We start from the raw sequence: 23,004 nt of genomic DNA, 5'->3' as shown, positions 1-23,004 counted from the left end.
TTTAGTATAGATTGTACAAACTATTGCAGAAACAGCGTTACCATTACTGTGCTTTCTGGTTTTCAACGAATTTGTTGAACAGTTTGGCTTGGTAACTCACACAATTTAGACAATGAATCTTCTTTTAGACAATCCAAGTTAAGTCGGTACCGCACTGCTGCAGTGTAACAGTTTAAAAAAAAATTTAAAAAGCCGTTACAAATGATACCGATATGTATTTCAATAAAGTTGAAGAGCGATCTGCCAATCATCAGTCGTTCAATTACCTTTGTCTATGTAATTTATATCCTTATGTTTTAATACACTCTTCTGGCGACTGTCATGATTTCATGAAGATTGATAAAGACAATATTTGCGGCAATTTGCGGCCAATCAGTCTTACATCGCTTTGGTTGTTTGTACAATGCCAAATGAAGACTGATTGTTACGAGTACACACTAATTACAGTAGCGTAAGTTAGTAATAGCCTACTGCAACATTTATATAATTAAGAAATTACGTAGCTGTTATAAATTTTTGAAAATCCTCCATTTAAACACTGTTAGGAGACTCAAAACTTTTATATCAGGGTTTTCAGATAAAGACGTTGTCCGTGAAAAAAAATGTTTAATTTGCCCAGGCGATGCATTTTCTTTTACAAACAGGAAAATTATTTAAGCAAGTATCTTGGGAAATGTTCCCGTAATTTCTTTCTTTCAATCCTGTATCTTGAACTTTTACTTCAACATTTCTGTTCATTTCTGTATCTTGTTCTGTATCTTGTATTTTGTAACTTTAACTTCTTTTTCTTCCACAAATTTCATAAAATGCGTTTCGGAAATTTGGTAAATTATACCAATATATTAGAGGATTAGTTAAAGAATTGATAAAAACCAAACTTCCAGAAAAGAAATTCATATATGTAAGTAATATACCAATGGAACATGCTAGCCCTGGTATAACAACAAGACAACTTATTACAAGATATGGCAACCAAAGAAGACAATACAGGATTGTTATTGTTAAACAGGTTTTTAGTAATTTTCTGGACTTCTTTGCGTTTGAAATATTCATTGAAGCGAGATAATGATCTGATTTGGAAATACTGTGATAAATTTTAAAATAAAGAAGAATAGTTAATAATAAAATTATAAGAAAAAGTACTGCTATTACCACATTGAAATAAGGGTTAGTAATGTAAAATAAGGCAGGTGTGCTAAACATGGGTCCAACCCAAATCGTAGCACAGACTATCAACTGACGTTTAAATGTTACGATAACGGAGTAACGTAAAGGGGCATATGCTAACGCAATGTAACGATCGACAGCAACGCAATTTACGTTAAGCGTTGACGTAAAAAGTATTGAGGCCAATATTAAGTTTGAAACCGCACTGAACTGTACGTTTAATAACATCGAGCTTATAAAATACATCAGTCCATTGGCACAATCTGCAAATGCCAAAGACACTATGAAAACATTGTGTTTCTTTCGCAGTTTTTTAGATCTAAGAATTACAAATATTGCAACACCATTTAAAAGAACAATCAAAATACAAATTATTGAAACCACTGGTATGATAGCTGTAAGTGCGTTTTCATAAAACATTTCGTAATAGTAATTGCTCAAATTGGAAATACAAGATGAATTATTGGAGATATTCATTTTAAAAGTTTCACTTTTGACCTATTTGCGTTATTCTTTCGAATATCCGTTGAAAGTTTTAATTTGGCGTTCGTTAACCAGGTTTGACTAACGCGATATAACGGTCCAGCGCAACACCAGTTACGTTTAAAAGTTATATCAAGAGTATTGGCGGCATTAACACATTTACAGGGCTTCTAATATAATTAATAATTAATCCATTTGCACGATCCGCAAACGCCAAAGACACGATGAAATCAGTGCGTTTCATTCGAAGAACTTTTGTTCGTAAAATGACAAAGATAACAACACCGTTCAGAGCTAAAATCAAAGTGCAAATTATCGAAACTACGATAATTACTGCAGTTTTAGCGCCTTCAAAAATAGGTTAAATTGTCAGAAACAGTATTGCAAGCAATATAAACATTCATTGACAATGTAGCAACTATAACGCGCACCAGCAAAGAAAAGTAAAATCAACACCGTACACTTTCCAATGTTGTTGAAAATTCGGTCCGTTTAATAAGTCGATTGAATAAACTTGTAAACGTGTGTTGATCATTCCATGTTGTCTTAATTGACCAGTGTTTTACGTCTAATGAAATTTAAGTCTAATAATTCTTGATATTTCATTAAAAATATACTGAACTCACTGTCATTTTGATGAAGAGTTTATTAGCTCCAAGTCTGACAATCATATATTGTTCTTGCGGTTTTATAATTACTTTAGGGCTCCTCAGTATTATTATTATTATAAAACCACTTCAACTTTGTTGCAACACGTTTTCAAATTATAACAAATATATTTACTTTTGTTCCAATTATTAATGTCGTCTACGGCGGCGGCTTCTGCCTTTGTGCGAGAAATTCATGTGTGCAATCTAAAATCATCTGAAAAAACATGGCCGTCATTGAAATAGTATCAGTTGACTTCACTGCTAGTGTACTCGAGATCCTCGTTTATACCATGATAGGCCTATACACTTTAATTTTAACCTTTGTCGTATATTTTAATTAGCAATTTTTTTTCCTTCCCCAGATATCATAAAATGAGTTTCGGAAATCCGGTAATTTATACCAATATATTAGAGGATTAAAATATATTGTCATTTTTATAAAACAAAGTCTGTATAGTTCGGTATCTTATTGTAACTTATTTAACATCTCTCTTTTCTTCCACAAATATCATAAAATGAGTTTCGGAAATCCGGTAAATTATACCAATATATTAGAGGATTCGTCAAAGAATTTATAAAAACCAGACTTCCAGAAAAGAAATTCATATATGTAAGTAATATACCAAGGGAACATGCTAACCCTGGTATAAAAACAAGACAACTTATTACAAGATATGGCAACCAGAGAAGACAATACAGGATTGTTATTGTTAAGCAGGTTTTTAGTAATTTTCTGGACTTCTTTGCGTTTGAAATATTCATTGAAGCGATATAATGATCTGATTTGGAAATACATTTATAAATTTTAAAATAAAGACAAACAGTTATTATTAAAACTATGAGAACAATTACCGCTATTATTAACGAAATAAAAAAAGTAATGTAATACAAGACACACATAATAAAAATTGGACCAATCCAAATCGCAGCGCAAACGGTCAACTGACGTTTAATTGTTACGACAACAGCGTAACGTAAAGGAGCGTATACTAACGCAATATAACGATCGACAGCAACGCAATTTACGTTAAGCATTGACGTAAAAATGATCGACGTCAAGAACCAATCACTAACATTATTTTTACTCTGATGAAATATAAATAAAATGACATATATGCAATATCCAAGTCCGTTTGCACAATCTGCAAATGCCAAAGATACGATGAAAAAATTGTGTTTCTTTCGCAGTTTCTTAGATCTAAGAATTACAAATATTGCAATACCATTTAAAAGCACAATCAAAATACAAATTACTGAAACCACTGGTATGATAGCTGTAAGTGCGTATTCATAAAACATTTCAGTATACTCAGAAACGGATTTACAAGATGAATTATTGGTGGAGATATTCATTGTAAAACTTGATTATTAAAATATCATTGAAGTATAGAGATATTCAGAAGTGCACCGTAAGAATTGTCTACCGTAGGCCTACGTCATCAGTTACAGCATACAGTGATAAAGTACAAATATTCAAAATCTTCTGTATTAGGTTTAACAATCAATCTTTTGAGATTATCCATACTTCGTTTAGCATCAAATAGTTCTGTTAAAACACAACTTTTTAAAATTAGTTTCTCAGCAAATAGATGTTTCCATAAGAATTTAAATGTTAAGAAATGTTATAGATAACCCTTTAACTCTTTTTTTCGAAGTTTTCTTCACCTATCTCATTAGAAAAAACGTAATTTACGTCTAAAACAGTTGCACATTGGATGGTTATCGCAAATAGCTTGATTACGCGAGGAACGTCACTGCACAATGTATTGTGGGAAAACAGATCACGTACGTACGCATCGTGACGTTTGCTCCCAAACCATTCCCACCATGCGTCACGCACGCTATTTGTGATCAACCTTATAAACTCACCCAACATGCTCCCAATTCTTCTCAAGATAATTTAGTTATAAGAGAGAACATGGCCATCTTTAGACAATTCCCGACGTTGTGTTCAGATGTAGAATTTAAGCTTGCTTTACTTCGTCTATATACTTTCAATACATACTAGTACTACGGTTTCAATGACATCATACGGCACAAGCAGAGTTGCAACAAACATTATGCGAATAAGTACATAATTTTACTCAGTTATAATAATACATGCGTAATGATTAGTTTGAAGTGCATTACTATCCACCAAGATTCAATGTTTATTAAAAACCTCTTTGTCAATCATGGTTGACGTTATTATTAAGTCTTCGGTATTTTTATTAATTTTCTTGGCATCGAGTGTTTGATTGAGTGTCAGGATTTGACGAAATAAGTCCTAAATCAATTTTTGTCTCTTTTATAGAAGTTGAATCCTTTCTTTTCGTTTGAATTGCTGTGACGACTAGTATGCCTCACTGTCATTGTTTATAGAATGTTTTATATGTTCGTGTTTTTGGGGAAATTATTTAAAGCTACCGTGGATGACTTTTTGTTTTTTCCACAAATTTCATAAACTGCTTCTCGAAAATTGGGTAAATTAAACCAGTAGATAACTGGATTTGTCACTGTGTTTATAAACGCTAAATTGCAAGAATAGAGATACAAATGATTGCAGTCACTGGTATGATAGCTGTAAGTGCGTATTCATAGAGCATTTCAGTATACTCAGTAACGGATCTACAAGATGAGTCATTGGTAGAGATATTCATTGTAAAACTTGCAGTGACGAATGGCGACACTCACTTGTAAATGAAGATACGATATTTAGTCTTTCGTAGAACCTTTAAACAAGTAGAACGTGAGAAAATTGTCCACCGAATCACGTTACAGCACAGTTGAAGTTTTCAGAAACAGTATTACAAGGAATTCATTGACAATGTATAGAACGCACCAGCATTAATTTTTTTAATGGATCATTAAACATAAATGTTGTTAAATGATAATGTATGTATAAAAAAATAATAGAATAAATAATAAGTAAAAAAAAAAAAAAATTAATGAACCCACATAAGAAAAAAAAAGTTAAATGAAACTTTGATGGGTTATACTGTAGATGCAAAAAAGTTGGAAATAAATTTTGTAAACATTTAAAGATAAAAAAAATCAACGTTAAAAGATGAGGAAAATATAATGTTAACAGTAAAAAGTTAGTAAGTAATTAGTATAACAGAGAATATGCATTGTTTAAATGAAAATATGTTTGCATAGATAAATCCAAAGAAAAATAAAATGGGACAAACCCATGGGATGGATTTATTAAACATAAACGTATTATAATTGTATGAAATAAATATGTATATGAAAATAAACCAAAAACAACTATGTAAGAAAAAATAAGCTTTGTTAATGAAAATGTGTTATAGATAATATGTATAAAAAGAGGAAACTATGTAATCAATGTGGTTAAATGATAATGTATGTATAAACAAAATAATATATGGAAATAGTTTTTTTTTTTTAAAGAAAAAAAGTAAAAAAAAAAGTGGAATGAATCCACATAAGAGAAGAAAGTAAAAAAGTTAAATGGAAATTTAAGAATTAAAAGTTTTGTAAACATTAAAGAACAAAAATATTAATATAAATGTTAAAGGATGAGAACAATATTATGTTAACAGTAAACATTTAGTAAGTAATGAGTATAACAGAGAATATATGCATTGTTAAATGAAAATGTGGTAGATGAAAAAAAAAAACAACTATGTAAGAAAAAAATAAGCTTGTTAATGAAAATGTGTTACAGATAATATGTATAAAAAGAGGAAGCTATGTAATCAATGTGATAATATGTAAACAAATGAATAAAACGCTTTAAATAAGTATATGTAAACAGATGATTAAACAAACATTGTAAATATAATGATATGTATAGTGTATAGTGAAAAATATATGTAAAGAGAACAGTTGTATGGAAAAAAGAGTGGGATGAACCCACATAAGATAAAAAAAAAAAAAACTTGTAAAAGTATTCGGTCCATCAAATGTGTTGATCATTCCCTGTTTTATGAAACGCTTGACGAATTGATATTTCATTAAACATACTGAACTTACTGTCATTGATGAAGAGTTTATTAACTCCAAGTCTCACAATCATTGATTGTTCTTGTGATTTTATAATTACTCTAGGTCTCCTACAGTATTATTATTATTATCATAAAACCACTTCAACTTCATTGCAACACGTTTTCAAATTATAACAAATATATTGACTTTTATTCAAATTATTAATGTCGTCTACGGATGCGGCTTCTGTCCTTTGTGCGAGAAATTCCTGTGTGCTATCTAAAATCATCTGAAAACATGGCCGCCATTGACATAGTATCAGTTGAATTCACTGCTGGTGTACTCGAGATCCTCGTTTATACCATGCTATACACTTTTTATTTTAATTAACCTTTGTCGTATATTTTAATTAGCATTTCTTTTTCCTTCCCCAGATATCATAAAATGCGTTTCGGAAATCAAATCAAACCGCATCTTCGTTGATCTCTAGTTAACAAAATTTTAAATGTTTCATAATAGTCATAAAAAAAAATAATTAAGGATATACTTACATTTATATAGGCCTATTTGAAAATACTCAAACTCAAGTTTGTTTTTTAAGATTTGAGCCTTAATCTGTACATGTACGGTAAATTGATTACCAGTATATTATAGGGTTGCCAATAATTGAAAAAAGATATACATCCAGAAAAAAATTAATGTACATAGTTCACTAATTGAACATAATAAAATGTGAAATGTTTATTGTGGACGATACCAAAGCTTATTAAAATATCGAGTTATCTGTATCTTAAAGAATTACAAATAGTGCACCCTATGGCAAGCCTCAGCTGTCTGAAGTATTCAAAATATTATATTATTATATCATTTTCTATTATATTATATATTGTATTGTAATGAATTATACGTTTTGCATTATATTACTTGGTTTTAGCATTATATTATATCTATTTCTAATATATTATGTGAAAAATGTAACAAATTATTGACTTTTTGTATTATATTATTTGGTTTTAGCATTATATTATGAACATTTAATATTATATTAGTAATAATAAAATACATTATATTATAATATAATTGTATTATATTAAACGCATTTACTTTACTTTATAACATACAACATTATTATATTATACGGATTCGTTAGTTATATTATTATTTTGTATGATGTTTATTATACGTCACGGCTTATTTCAGTTCTTCTAACTCTTTCTCTCCCTCCCCCTGTTCACTAGCAATCAGCGGCCGGCAGAATCTGAATTGTGTGACTGTTGAAGAATAACTACGTACTAGGCCTAGCCTAGGCCTACTAGGGGATCTAGACAAGTGACCAAGGATCACCGGACAGCTACAACTAATACTACAATACAATAATACTACTACAATAACTACTACTGCTACTACCTAGGCCTAGCTAGTGAGTAGTAGGTAGCTACTACTAGGCTCTAGGGCGTATGTATGATGTTAACTACTAGGTAGGGCCTAGGCTAGGCCTAGAGGCCTACTAGTACTAGACTAGGCCTAGACTTAAGTTGTAGTAGGCTAGGGCCGGGCCTGCTGCCTTAGTTAGGCTAGGCTACTACTACTACTACTACTACTAGGCAGCCCATGATGGGTACGAGTAAGCCAAAATTTTGGATATATTTAAACCAAAATTTGGGTACGAGCGTGTTGGCATGGCATGGGTACGGGTTGACCTGTATCCTTCTAGCTAATCGTACTATGCCTAGGCCTCAAGTAAGTCTACTCTACCCAGTCCGGCTACAATATGGTCTATTTTGTTTTATAGCTTTATTGATAGCTGGGTTCAAATCTGTGTTGGGACGGCTTTTTCTCATTCTAAAACAGATTTCCTTATAATAAAATAATATATGAATTTATTTGTAATATTGTAATTTATACATAATATAAGTAATTGCCATTATTACTATTAATTATGTATTATACGGTTACCCCTTAATTATACTATAGTATAATTTCCTTGTTATATTTTACAATATTTTCTTCCTAATTCTACAATTTTGTCTTTCACAGCACAAATTTATCATACTGAATCATCACACACCAAGTCTCATAAATCTCTACTGTATTTGTCCAAGCTACTCCAGCTACGGTACATGGTATTGCCTTGAGGCTAAACTACACGGTATACTGGCACTACCATCATTCCTGGCTCGTCAACCTGTACCACATAAGCACAGTTTCAGTTTATTTACCATTTCAATTTCTGAACATAAGAGATGAACAACTTATATGGATGGATAACCGTAAGAGCGAAGCTCGTTTACCGGTCACCCGTTAGTGCAGTGACATTACAGACAACATAAAGACAGGACAAAGGTGCAATAACAAGACATGTGAACACTTGTGTTTGCAACCCCTTGGATAAAATAATATATTTATATAATGGAGAAAGTTAGATATTATAATATTTCTTTTTGATCATACAATGATAATTTTTAAATTACTTCTTAAGAAGTCATACTACTGATTCAAAATAGTGACTTACACCCTGTGGTCAAGGCTTTCTTTGCTCTTATGCTTATTTCCTCCAACATACAGAGTACATAGGACTTTTTTTATTCATAACTGTTGAATTGTTTCCCAATACATAGTACCTATTGGTATTATATCTAAAAATACAAAGGCGGCTAACACAGATAGTTCCATATATACAGTACTCTTTTATAAATAAATGTATCTCTCCAAACTACTCCCAACTACCTAATCTAATAATAGTACTATTAGCATACTACTATACACTTTGTAGACAAGAAATAAGTTGTATACACTACTAGAGGACTTATGGTAGTACAGTCGATCGCCCTCTCACTGGCCCGGTTAACATAATCTATACCTAGATTATTACAGTAATTAAAGTACATTATTACAGAGTTTGTTTTTTTTTTTTGCAGAAATCAAAGTTATGTGTATAGAAAGCAGTACTCGTATTAAAAACTAAGCAGGTTGCAGGTCTTGAACGCAAACTGACAGGATATTTTGAATATTTTTTGTTGTTGAAATGATGGAATCCTAACTTCAATTTCCACGAACTGGAGACGAAGACATATTATGACCCTTTTATTTAAATTTATTTGAATACACCTCCATGTAAAGTCATTAAAGGCTACATGATTGTTTTATATTTTAATATGTGATAGTAGGAAATCATTGTGTATAATGAGGACTATGAATCTGATATTTACTTGCATTCTTATCTTTTTAAAATATTATTTATAATGCCGGTAATGAGTTTAAAATTTAATTATATTGACTATTTTTGATAATCATCATGTCCTTATAAATTCATTTATACTTTTTTTGTGTAATATAGTTCATATATTATGTATTAAATAAATTGGTAAGGCCCTATACTGTTATTATTTAAGGAAAGTTTATATACACTATTATTTTATGCCTACCAATATTAGTATTAATTGTTTATGTCAATATTTGGTCTAATTTCCTTGATTTTTGTATAGGCCAATGGCATCAATGTTTTTCTCAAAGCAAATTAGCCTAATAATGCCACATTTAGACACATGATTCATTGATTTCTGATATTCTGTACTTGTGTATGCATTACTAAAATAGTAGTTAATATATTTCATTTATAATGTATGTATAAACATATATTCATATTTTTTTAAACATTTTTAAATTTAAAATTTATTACAATACCTATCTACCTTTCTGATATTGTTACTATTATATAATATTTTTTGAGGCAGCAATAAAAAAAAATTAAAACATTTATTTGACTTATACTGTACTATGTTAGTTCAGGAGATGAAGTGTGTGTGGGCAGAAACTAGTGTGTTGGTGGTGTGAGGTGTATAGTTGTCACTTTAAGACCTAAATTAGATGTTTTCTGAAGAAAAGAAGTAAGCGGATACGCTTTCAAACAACTCCAAGAAGATTCACACAAAAATAATTACTTTCCAATAAAATAGTATAAGAGTGTATATTACAGTACATTGAATAAACTCGAGCGGAATAATAACGCACATAAAAACATTCATTTTCTTGTCGAAAAGTGCCCTCTCTAGTTTTCTATTAATTTATTAATAATTATTATCAATTAATGAGTAATATAAACATATTTTTAACATTTAATGCTGGAAACTGTATCTACTCCTAACAAAGTTTCATATCTCCAAATTTCATCAACGTATTCAAACCACTTAAATAAATTACATTTAACATTACAAATTCAGGTTTTGGATATAATTTTGCTTAAAAACATATACAAAAAACATCGATAAAAAATACTTTTCGTATTCAAAAACATTTGATACTTGGTATAAATGTTCAATATAGGTTGCTCCATCCATATTGCAAACAAAAAGTAACTATCAAGCCATATCACTGATTTTTTAAATTTACGTTTTTACAAAATGTACACTTATGAAAGACCATACAATTCCAACTCATTTTTTTCAAGCTACCGGTAATAACTATTTTGAAAAAACAACCAACAAAAAACGTTCATGAATGCATTTTTTTTCTGTGAATAGAACAACCTATAGTGAACATTTATACCAAGTATCAAATGTTTTTGAATACGAAAAGTATTTTTTATCGATGTTTTTTGTATATGTTTTTAAGCAAAATTCTATCCAAAACCCGAATTTTTATGTTAAATGTGATATTTAATATTGAAGTGCTTTGAATACGTTAATGAAATTTGGAGATATGAAACTTTGTTAGGAGCAGAACCAGCTTCCAGCATTGAATGTTAAAAATATGTTCATATTACTCATTAATTAATAATAATTATTAATAAATTAATAGAAAACTAGAGAGGGCACTTTTCGAAAAGAAAATGAATGTTTTTTATGTGCGTTATTATTCCGCTCGAGTTTATTCAATGTACTGTAATATACACTGTTATACTACTTTATTGGAAAGTAATTATTTTTGTGTGAATCTTCTTGGAGTTGTTTGAAAGCGTATGCGGTTACTTCTTTTCTTCAGAAAACATCTAATTTAGGTCTTAAAATGACAACTATACACCTCACACCACCAACCTCCAACACACTAGTTTCTGCCCACACACACTTCATCTTCTGAACTAACATAGTACAGTATAAGTCAAATAAATTGTTCTAATTTTTTTTTTATTGCTGCCTCAAAGAATATTATATAATAGTAATAATATCAGAAAGGTAGATAGGTATTGTAATAACTTTTAAATTAAAAAATGTTTTAAAAAATATGAATATATGTTTATACATACATTATAAATGAAATATATTAACTACTATTTTAGTAATGCATACACAAGTACAGAATATCAGAAATCAATGAATCATGTGTCTAAATGTGGCATTATTTGGCTAATTTGCTTTGAGAAAAACATTGATGCCATTGGCCTATACAAAAATCAAGGCAATTAGACAAAATATTTACATAAACAATTAATACTAATATTGGTAGGCATAAAATAATAGTGTATATAAACTTTCCTTAAATAATAACAGTATAGGGCCTTACCAATTTATTTAATACATAATATATGAACTATATTACACAAAAAAAGTATAAATGAATTTATAAGGACATGATGATTATCAAAAATAGTCAATATAATTAAATTTTAAACTCATTACCGGCATTATAAATAATATTTTAAAAAGATAAGAATGCAAGTAAATATCAGATTCATAGTCCTCATTATACACAATGATTTCCTACTATCACATATTAAAATATAAAACAATCATGTAGCCTTTAATGACTTTACATGGAGGTCTATTCAAATAAATTTAAATAAAAGGGTAATAATATGTCTTCGTCTCCAGTTCGTGGAAATTGAAGTTAGGATTCCATCATTTCAACAACAAAAAATATTCAAAATATCCTGCCAGTTTGCATTCAAGACCTGCAACCTGCTTAGTTTTTAATACGAGTACTGCTTTCTATACACATAACTTTGATTTCTGCAAAAAAAAACAAAACTCTGTAGTAATGTACTTTAATTACTGTAATAATCTAGGTATAGATTATGTTGACCGGGCCAGTGAGAGGGCGATCGACTGTACTACCATAAGTCCTGTAGGTGTATACAACTTATTTCTTGTCTACAAAGTGTATAGTAGTATGCTAATAGTACTATTATTAGATTAGGTAGTTGGGAGTAGTTTGGAGAGATACATTTATCTATAAAAGAGTACTGTATATATGGAACTATCTGTGTTAGCCGCCTTTGTATTTTTAGATATAATACCAATAGGTACTATGTATTGGGAAACAATTCAACAGTTATGAATAAAAAAAGTCCTATGTACTCTGTATGTTGGAGGAAATAAGCATAAGAGCAAATAAAGCCTTGACCACAGGGTGTAAGTCACTATTTTGAATCAGTAGTATGACTTCTTAAGAAGTAATTTAAAAATTATCATTGTATGATCAAAAAGAAATATTATAATATCTAACTTTCTCCTTTATATAAATATATTATTTTATCCAAGGGGTTGCAAACACAAGTGTTCACATGTCTTGTTAAGTATTGCACCTTTGTCCTGTCTTTATGTTTTCTGTAATGTCACTGCACTAACGGGTGACCGGTAAACAAGCTTCGCTCTTACGGTTATCCATCCATATAAGTTGTTCATCTCTTATGTTCAGAAATTGAAATGGTAAATAAACTGAAACTGAAACTGTGCTTATGTGGTACAGGTTGACGAGCCAGGAATGATGGTAGTGCCAGTATACCGTGTAGTTTAGCCTCAAGGCAATACCATGTAGCTGGAGTAGCTTGGACAAATACAGTAGAGATTTATGAGACTTGGTGTGTGATGATTCAGTATGATAAATTTGTGCTGTGAAAGACAAAATTGTAGAATTAGGAAGAAAATATTGTAAAATATAACAAGGAAATTATACTATAGTATAATTAAGGGGTAACCGTATAATACATAATTAATAGTAATAAAGGCAATGGAATTACTTATATTATGTATACATTACAATATTACAAATAAATTCATATATTATTTTATTATGATAAGGAAATCTGTTTTAGAATGAGAAAAAGCCGTCCCAACCCAGATTTGAACCCAGCTATCAATAAAGCTATAAAACAAAATAGACCATATTGTAGCCGGACTGGGTAGCGTAGACTTAATTGAGGCCTAGGCATAGTACGATTAGCTAGAAGGATACAGGTCAACGCGTACCCATGCCATGCCAACACGCTCGTACCCAAATTTTGGTTTACATATATCCAAAATTTTGGCTTACTCGTACCCATCATGGGCTGCCTAGTAGTAGTAGTAGTAGTAGTAGCCTAGCCTAAGGCAGCAGGCCCGGCCCTAGCCTACTACAACTTAAGTCTAGGCCTAGCCTAGTACTAGTAGGCCTCTACTAGGCCTAGCCTAGGCCCTATTAGTTAACATCATACATACGCCCTAGAGCCTAGTAGTAGCTACCTACTACTCACTAGCTAGGCCTAGGTAGTAGCAGCAGTAGTTATTGTAGTAGTATTATTGTATTGTAGTATTAGTTGAAGCTGTCCGGTGATCCTTGGTCACTTGTCTAGATCACCTAGTAGGCCTAGGCTAGGCCTAGTACGTAGTTATTCTTCAACAGTCACACAATTCAGATTCTGCCGGCCGCTGATTGCTAGTGAACAGGGGGAGGGAGAGAAAGAGTTAGAAGAACTGAAATAAGCTGTGACGTATAATAAAAATCATACAAAATAATAATATAACTAACGAATCCGTATAATATAATAATGTTGTATGTTATAAAGTAAAGTAAATGCGTTTAATATAATACAATTATATTATAATATAATGTATTTTATTAATAATATAATATTAAATGTTCATAATATAATGATAAAACCAAATAATATAATACAAAAAGTCAATAATTTGTTACATTTTTCACATAATATATTAGAAATAGATATAATATAATGCTAAAACCAAGTAATATAATGCAAAACGTATAATTCATTACAATACAATATATAATATAATAAAAAAATGATATAATAATATAATATTTTGAATACTTCAGACAGCTGAGGCTTGCCATAGCACCCTCTATCGCTTTGTCCATTTTGCAAAATATCTTAGAAACTTTTTACTCATAGATCTTTGATTTTGCCAAGTATTACAGTCAGTGTTCGATTATAGTTTTTATCAGTTGGTTGTATTTTTTTATTCTTTATTTTTCAGATTATTTGATAAATTTTTCAACAGCTATTGTGTTTGAAATCTCTACTCAGTTTCATTTATTTTATAATTAGTCTATGAATGTTACGTTACATAATTACAACACGATTTTCTCATTTTGTAGATTAATTACATGGTTTTAATTGACATCAAACTTGTTTCTACAAATTTACTAAATATAAAAATCGTGTTTAAAAATAGAGGTTTTTTAAACATTGAAGGTAAAACTAACACGATTTCAATTTTTATAAAACCAAAATTACTTTCAAGTCGGTAATTAATCGTCTAGTATACAGATTATAGCCTACATTGAAGGTTAATAAATGTGCAAAACGAACCGTTTATTAATCTCTTAATGTTTAATCAATGTTTTTTTTTTTATTAATGGCATAAGTTTCTATTTCGATATACAATCCCTGCAACATACAATCAATAATAAGTAATAATAGTAATGCTTATATAAAACAAACTTACTACCGATAGCCTAGATGTTAGTGAAAACACAACTATAATCACCTATGTGTAGGTATTTGTTTTATCTAATATGAGATTTCAATTCTATAAGTAAGATTAAGCTAATGATAAAACTCAACAACACCAATGTTTCTTATTGTTGTTTTATCATTGTTATTTAAACTTACATTTGATTGGTTGAAAAATAACTTCAAAGTTTGTTAAAATTATAATTATTTACTCGTGTTTAATATGCCGGCTGTTGACTTATATGCGAATAGTATGTGTGTAATATATTGTCATTTTTATAAAACAAAGTCTGTATAGTTCGGTATCTTATTGTAACTTATTTAACATCTCTCTTTTCTTCCACAAATATCATAAAATGAGTTTCGGAAATCCGGTAAATTATACCAGTATATTAGAGGATTAGTCAAAGAATTGATAAAAACCAGACTTCCAGAAAAGGAATTCATATAAACAAGTGATCTACCGAGGTAACATGCTAATCCTGGTATAAAAACAAGACAACTTGTTACAAGATAAGGCAACCAGAGAAGACAATACAGGACTGTTATTGTTAAGCAGGTTTTTAGTAATTTTCTGGACTTCTTTGCGTTTGAAATATTCATTGAAGCGAGATAATGATCTGATTTAGAAATACTGTGATAAATTTTAAAATAAAGACAAACAGTTATTATTAAAACCATGAGAACAATTACTGCAATTATTAACGCGGTAAAGTAAAATGCAGTAATGTAAAACAAGACAAAGTACATAATAAACATTGGTCCAATCCAAAACGCAGCGCAAACGGTTATCTGACGTTTAAATGTTACGACTACTTCGTAACGTAAAGGAGCGTATACTAACGCAATGTAACGATCTACAGCAACGCAATTTACGTTAAGCATTGACGTAAAAATGATCGACGTCAAGAACCAATAAATAAAATAATTTGTACTCGATCGAAATATATATAAAATAACATACACACAATATCCAAGTCCATTTGCACAATCTGCAAATGCCAAAGATACGATGAAAACATTGTGTTTCTTCCGCAGTTTCTTAGATCTAAGAATTACAAATATTGCAACACCATTTAAAAGCACAATCAAAATACCAATTATTAAAACCACTGGTATGATAGCTGTAAGTACGTATTCATAGAACGTTTTAGTATACTCAATATAAATTGATTCACAAGATGAATTATTGGTGGAGATATTCATTTTAAAACTTGCAGTGGTTAAAATGTCATTGAAGTACAGATATATTTTGTAATTTCCTAGAACCTTCAGAAGTGCACCGTGAGAATTGTATACGTTATCAGTTACAGCATACAGTGATAAAGTACAAATATCCAAAATCTTCTGTATTGGGTTTAACAAGCAATATTTTTAGATTATCCATACTTCATTTAGCATCAAATGTTTCTGTTAAAACACAATATTTAAAAATTAGTTTCTCAGCAAATAGTTTCCATAAGAATGTAAATAAGAAATGTTATCGATATCCCTGTACCTCGTGAAGTTTTCTTCACGTATGTCATCAGAAAAACAAACGTAATTTACGTCTAAAACAGGATAGATTTAGTTGCAGAGATTAAAAGGTTATCGCAAATAGCTTGATTTCCCGAGGAACGTCATTGCACAATGCATGGTGGGAAAGGATTGGGAGCAAACGTCACGACGCGTACGTGACGTTTGCTCCTAAACCTTTCCCACTACGCGCCACGCACTCGCTATTTGTGATCAACCTTATAGACTCACCCAACACCCAATTCTTCGTCAAGATAATTTAGTTATAAGAGAGAACAGAGCCATCTTTAGACAATTTCCAACGTTGTGTTCAGATGTAGAATTTAAGCTTGCTTTACTCCTTCGTCTATATACTTCGTCATAATACTGTAATAGTGTACATGTAATAATTGGTTTGAAGTGCATTGGTACCTATCCACCAAGATTCAATGTTATTAAAAACTTCTTTGTCAATCATGGTTAACGTTATTATAGTCTTCGGTATTGTTATTAATTTTCTTGAGTGTTTGATTGAGTGTCATGATTTGACGAAATAAATCGTAAATAAATTTTTTGCCCTTTTATAGAAGTTGAATCCTTTCTAAGGTTTGAATTGTTGTGACGACTAGTATGCCTATGCTTTACTGTCATTATATGTTTGTGTTTTGGAGGAAATTATTTAAAGCTAGCGCGGATGACTTTTTGTTTTTTCCACAAATTTCATAAACTGCTTCTCGAAAATTGGGTAAATTAAACCAGTAGATAACTGGATTTATCACTGTGTTTATAAACGCTAAATTGCAAGAATAGAAAAATAAATGTACATATAACGAGTCCATAAAGCATATTATTTGCGGAAATGCAGTGAAGAAATTCAGGCATAAAAACGGCAGCCATGAGAAGAAGTAAACCAATGTTATAATCAAATATGTAGTTAGTAATTTCTTTGATCGCTTTAAATTGAAAACATTCATCGATGAAATATAATGATCAGATTTGCAAATACTTCGGTAAATGAGAATATAAAGATTGATAGTAATTAATTGTAGCGTAAGACAGACTAATGCCAAGGCGATATTAAAATATTGCATGGTTTGAAATAACATAATAACGATTAAAATCGGCACAAGCCAAATTATAGCGCCGATGATCAGTTGACGTTTTGTGGTGACGATCACGGTGTACCGCAATGGAGCGAAAACCAACCAACGGTCCAATGCAACACCAGTTACGCTTAAAAGTGATATCAAAAGTATTGTTGGCATTATCACATTTCCATGAGCTTCTAATATAACTAATAATTAATCCATTTGCACGATCCACAAACGTTAAAGACACGATGAAATCAGTGCGTTTCTTTCGGAGAACTTTTGTTCGTAGAATAACAAAGATAACAACACCGTTCAGAACTAAAATCAAAGTACAAATTATCAAAACTACACCTACGATAATCACTACAGTTTTAGCTCTTCAAAAAATAGGTTAAAATTGTCAGAAACAGTATTGCAAGGAATTCATTGACAATGTAGAACGTACCAGCAAAGACAAGGGGTAAAAAGTACAATGAACACCGTACACTTTACAAATTTGTTGAAAATTTGGTCGATTGTAAAAGTATTCTGTCCATCAAATTGTTAATCATTCCATGTTGTCTTAATTGACCAATGTTTTACGTTTTATGAAACTCTTGACGAATTGATATTTCATTAAAAATATACTGAACTTACTGTCTTTGATGACGAGTTTATTAACTCCAAGCCACACAATCATTGATTGTTCTTGTGGTTTTATAATTATTCTAGTCCTAAAGATTATTATTATTATAAAACTACTTCAACTTTGTTGCAACACTTTTTTCAAATTATAACAAATAGGCCTATGTTGACTTTTGTTGAAATTATTAATGTTGTCTACGGCGGCGGCTTCTGGCTTTTGTGCGAGAAATTCCTGGGTGCAATCTAAAATCATCTGAAAACATGGTCGTCATTGACATAGTATCAGTTGAATTCACTGCTAGTGTACTCGAGATTTCTAAACCTCGTTTATACCATGATATACACTTTATTTCGTATGTCGTATATTATAATTGGCATTTCTTTTTCCTTCCCCAGATATCATAAAATGAGTTTCGGAAATCCGGTAATTTATACCAATATATTAGAGGATTAGTCAAAGAATTTATAAAAACCAGACTTCCAGAAAAAGAAATTCATATATGTAAGTAATATACCAAGGGAACATGCTAACCCTGGTATAAAAACCAGACAACTTATTACAAGATATGGCAACCAAAGAAGACAATACAGGATTGTTATTGTTAAGCAGATTTTTAGTAATATTCTGGACTTTTTTTCGTTTGAAATATTCATTGAAGTGAGATAATGATTTGATTTGGAAATATTTTGATAAATTTTAAAATAAAGAAAAACAGTTATTATTAAAATCATGAGAAAAAATATGGCTATTATTAGCGAAATAAAATGAGTTGTAGTAATGTAAAACAAGATACATATAATGCAATTTGGACCAATCCAAATCGCAGCGCAAACAGTCAACTACGTTTAATTGTTACGACAACAGCGTAACGTAAAGGAGCGTATACTAACGCAATATAACGATCTACAGCAACGCAATTTACGTTAAACATTGACGTAAAAAGAATTGACGTTAATAACCAGTTTATAAGAATAATTATACCCAAACTCGGATGATAGAAGCGTATAGCTACATATGCACAATATCCAAGTCCATTTGCACAATCTGCAAATGCCAAAGATACGATGAAAACATTGCGTTTCTTTCGCAGTTTCTTAGATATAAGAATTACAAATATTGCAACACCATTTAAAAGCACAATCAAAATACAAATTATTGAAGCCACTAGTATGATAGCTGTAAGTGCGTGTTCATAGAGCATTTCAGTATACTCAATAACGGATCTACAAGATGAGTTATTGGTGGAGATATTCATTGTAAAACTTGCAGTGATGAATGGCGACACTCACTTTTAAATGAAGATACGATATTTAGTCTTTCGTAGAACCTTTAAACAAGTAGAACGTGAGAAAATTGTCCACCAAATCACGTTACAGCACAGTTGAAGTTTTCAGAAACAGTATTGCAAGGAATTCATTGACAATGTAGAACGCACCAGCAAAGACAAGCGGAAAAAGTACACTTTCCAATTTTTGTTGAAAATTCGATCGGTTTATTAAGTCGATTGAATAAACTTGTAAAAGTATTCTGTCCATCAAATGTGTTGATCATTCCCTGTTGTCTCAATTGAACAATGGTTGTCACGTTTTATGAAACTCTTGACGAATTGATATTTCATTAAACATATACTGAACTTACTGTCATTGATGAAGAGTTTATTAACTCCAAGTCTCACAATCAGTGATTGTTCTTGTGGTTTTATAATTACTCTAGGTCTCCTACAGTATTATTATTATTATAAAACCACTTCAACTTCATTGCAACACGTTTTCAAATATATTGACTTTTATTCAAATTATTAATGTCGTCTACGGATGCGGCTTCTGTCCTTTGTGCGAGAAATTCCTGTGTGCTATCTAAAATCATCTGAAAACATGGCCGCCATTGACAAGTATCAGCTGAATTCACTGCTGGTGTACTCGAGATCCTCGTTTATACCATGCTATACACTTTTATTCTAATTAACATTTGTCGTATATTTTAATTAGCATTTCTTTTTCCTTCTCCAGATATCATAAAATGCGTTTCGGAAATCCGGTAAATTATACCAATATATTATAGGATTAGTCAAAGAATTGATAAAAACCAGACTTCCAGAAAAGAAACGCATATATGAAAGTATTATACCAAGGGAACATGTAAACCCTGGTATAAAAACGAGACAACTTATTACAAGATATGGCAACCAGAGGAGACAATACAGGATTGTTATTGTTAAGCAGGTTTTTAGTAATTTTCTGGATTTCTTTGCGTTTGAAATATTCATTGAAGCAAGATAATGATCTGGTTTGGAAATATTTTGATAAATTTTAAAATAAAAAAAAACAGTTATTATTAAAACCATGAGAAAAAATATGGCAAATATTAACGGATTAAAATAAGTATGAGTATTAATGTAAAAAAATATATATATAATGCAATGTGGACCAATCCAAATCGTAGCGCAAACTGACGTTTAATTGTTACGACTATTGTGTAACGTAAAGGAGCGTATACTAACGCAATATAACGATCTACAGCAACGCAATTTACGTTAAGCATTGACGTAAAAAGAATTGACGTTAATAACCAGTTTATAAGAATAATTATACCCAAACTCGGACGATAGAAGCGTATAGCTACATATGCACAATATCCAAGTCCGTTTGCACAATCTGCAAATGCCAAAGATACGATGAAAACATTGCGTTTCTTTCGCAGTTTCTTAGATCTAAGAATTACAAATATTGCAACACCATTTAAAAGCACAATCAAAATACAAATTATTGAAGCCACTGGTATGATAACGGTAAGTGCGTATTCATAGAGCATTTCAGTATACTCAATAACGGATCTACAAGATAAATTATCAGTGGAGATATTCATTGTATAACTTGCAGTGATGAATGGCGACACTCGCTTGTAAATGAAGATACGATATTTAGTCTTTTGTAGAACCTTTAAACAAGTAGAACGTGAAAAAACTGGTCAACGAATCACGTTACAGCACAGATAAAGTTTTCAGAATCAGTATTGCAAGAAATGTAGAACGCACCAGCAAAGACAATGGGAAAAGTACAATAAACACCGTACACTACATCAATTTTGTTGAAACTTCGGTCGGTTTAATAATATGTCGATAGAATAAACTTGTAAAAGTATTCTGTCCATCATTCCCTGTTGTCTTAATTGACCAATGGTTGTCATGTTTTATGAAACTCTTGACGAATTGATATTTCATTAAAAATATACTGAACGTACTGATGGAAGAGTTTATTAACTCCAAGTCTCACAATCATCGACTGTTCTTGTGGTTTTATAATTATTCTATTCCTAAAGATTATTACTTCTGTATTATAAAACCACTTCAACTTTATTGTAACACGATTTCAAATTATAACAAATATATTGACTTTTGTTGAAATTATCAATGTCGTCTACATCGGCGGCTTCTGGCTTTTGTGCGAGAAATTCCTGTGTGCTATCTAAAATCATCTGAAAACATGGCCGTCATTGACATAGTATCAGTTGAATTCACTGCTGGTGTACTCGAGGTCCTCGTTTATACCATGCTATACACTTTTTATTTTAATTAACATTTGTCGTATATTTTAATTAGCATTTCTTTATCCTTCCCCAGATATCATAAAATGAGTTTCGGAAATCAGGTAAATTATACCAATATATTAGAGAATTAGTCAAAGAATTAATAAAAACCAGACTTCCAGAAAAGGAATTCATATAAACAAGTGATCTACCGAGGTAACATGCTAACCCTGGTATAAAAACAAGACAACTTGTTACAAGATATGGCAACCAGAGAAGACAATACAGGATTGTTATTGTTAAGCAGGTTTTTAGTAATTTCCTGGACTTCTTTGCGTTTGAAATATTCATTGAAGCGAGATAATGATCTGATTTAGAAATACTGTGATAAATTTTAAAATAAAGACAAACAGTTATTATTAAAACCATGAGAAAATGCAGTAATGTAAAACAAGACAAACATAATAAACATTGGTCCAATCCAAATCGCAGCGCAAACGGTTATCTGACGTTTAAATGTTACGACTACTTCGTAACGTAAAGGAGCGTATACTAACGCAATATAACGATCTACAGCAACGCAATTTACGTTAAGCATTGACGTAAAAAGAATTGACGTTAATAACCAGTTTATAAGAATAATTATACCTAAGTGTAGAATTTTATCGCACTTTTTGGAACCATTTAAAACATATCCTATGTGATTCTTTAAACTATAACTATAATAATGGAAAGTTATCCACAACACAAAAAAGAGGTATAATAAACCTAATATATAAAAAGGGACAAAGAGAAAACTTAGATAACTGGAGACCGATTACTCTTCTTAATGTCGATTATAAAATATTAGCCCATGTATTAGCTAACAGATTACAAAATGTTATAGGATCTATAGTAAATGAAGATCAAAAAGGATATGTAAAAAAAAGGTTTGGGGGAGAAAATGTAAGACTAGTAAATGACATATTAGACTTTACAAGCTTAAACAATATGCCAGGTGCAATTGTATTTCTAGATTTTGCAAAAGCCTTTGACTCATTAGATAGAGTACTATTATTTAAGACTTTAAGTCATTTCGGTTTTGGTAATTCTTTTATCAAATGGATAAATGTAATTTATAAAGAAACAAATTGTGTTTTAGTAAATAACGGATGGCTCTCAGAAAGCTTTAATATGGAGTGCGGCGTGAGGCAAGGCTGCCCATTATCAGCGCTACTATTTATTTTGGTGACAGAATTAATGGCCACAAATATAAGAAAAAATCCTAAATGTAAAGGAATTACATTACCAAACAGCAATATGACAAAAATGACAACATTGTAAAGATTGCTCAACTTGCAGACGATACCGTTTTTTTTACGCAAGATG

This window comes from Antedon mediterranea, chromosome 3, assembly GCF_964355755.1.
Source record: "Antedon mediterranea chromosome 3, ecAntMedi1.1, whole genome shotgun sequence".
Lineage (NCBI taxonomy): Eukaryota > Metazoa > Echinodermata > Crinoidea > Comatulida > Antedonidae > Antedon > Antedon mediterranea.
Note: the sequence above shows the minus strand (reverse complement) of the source record.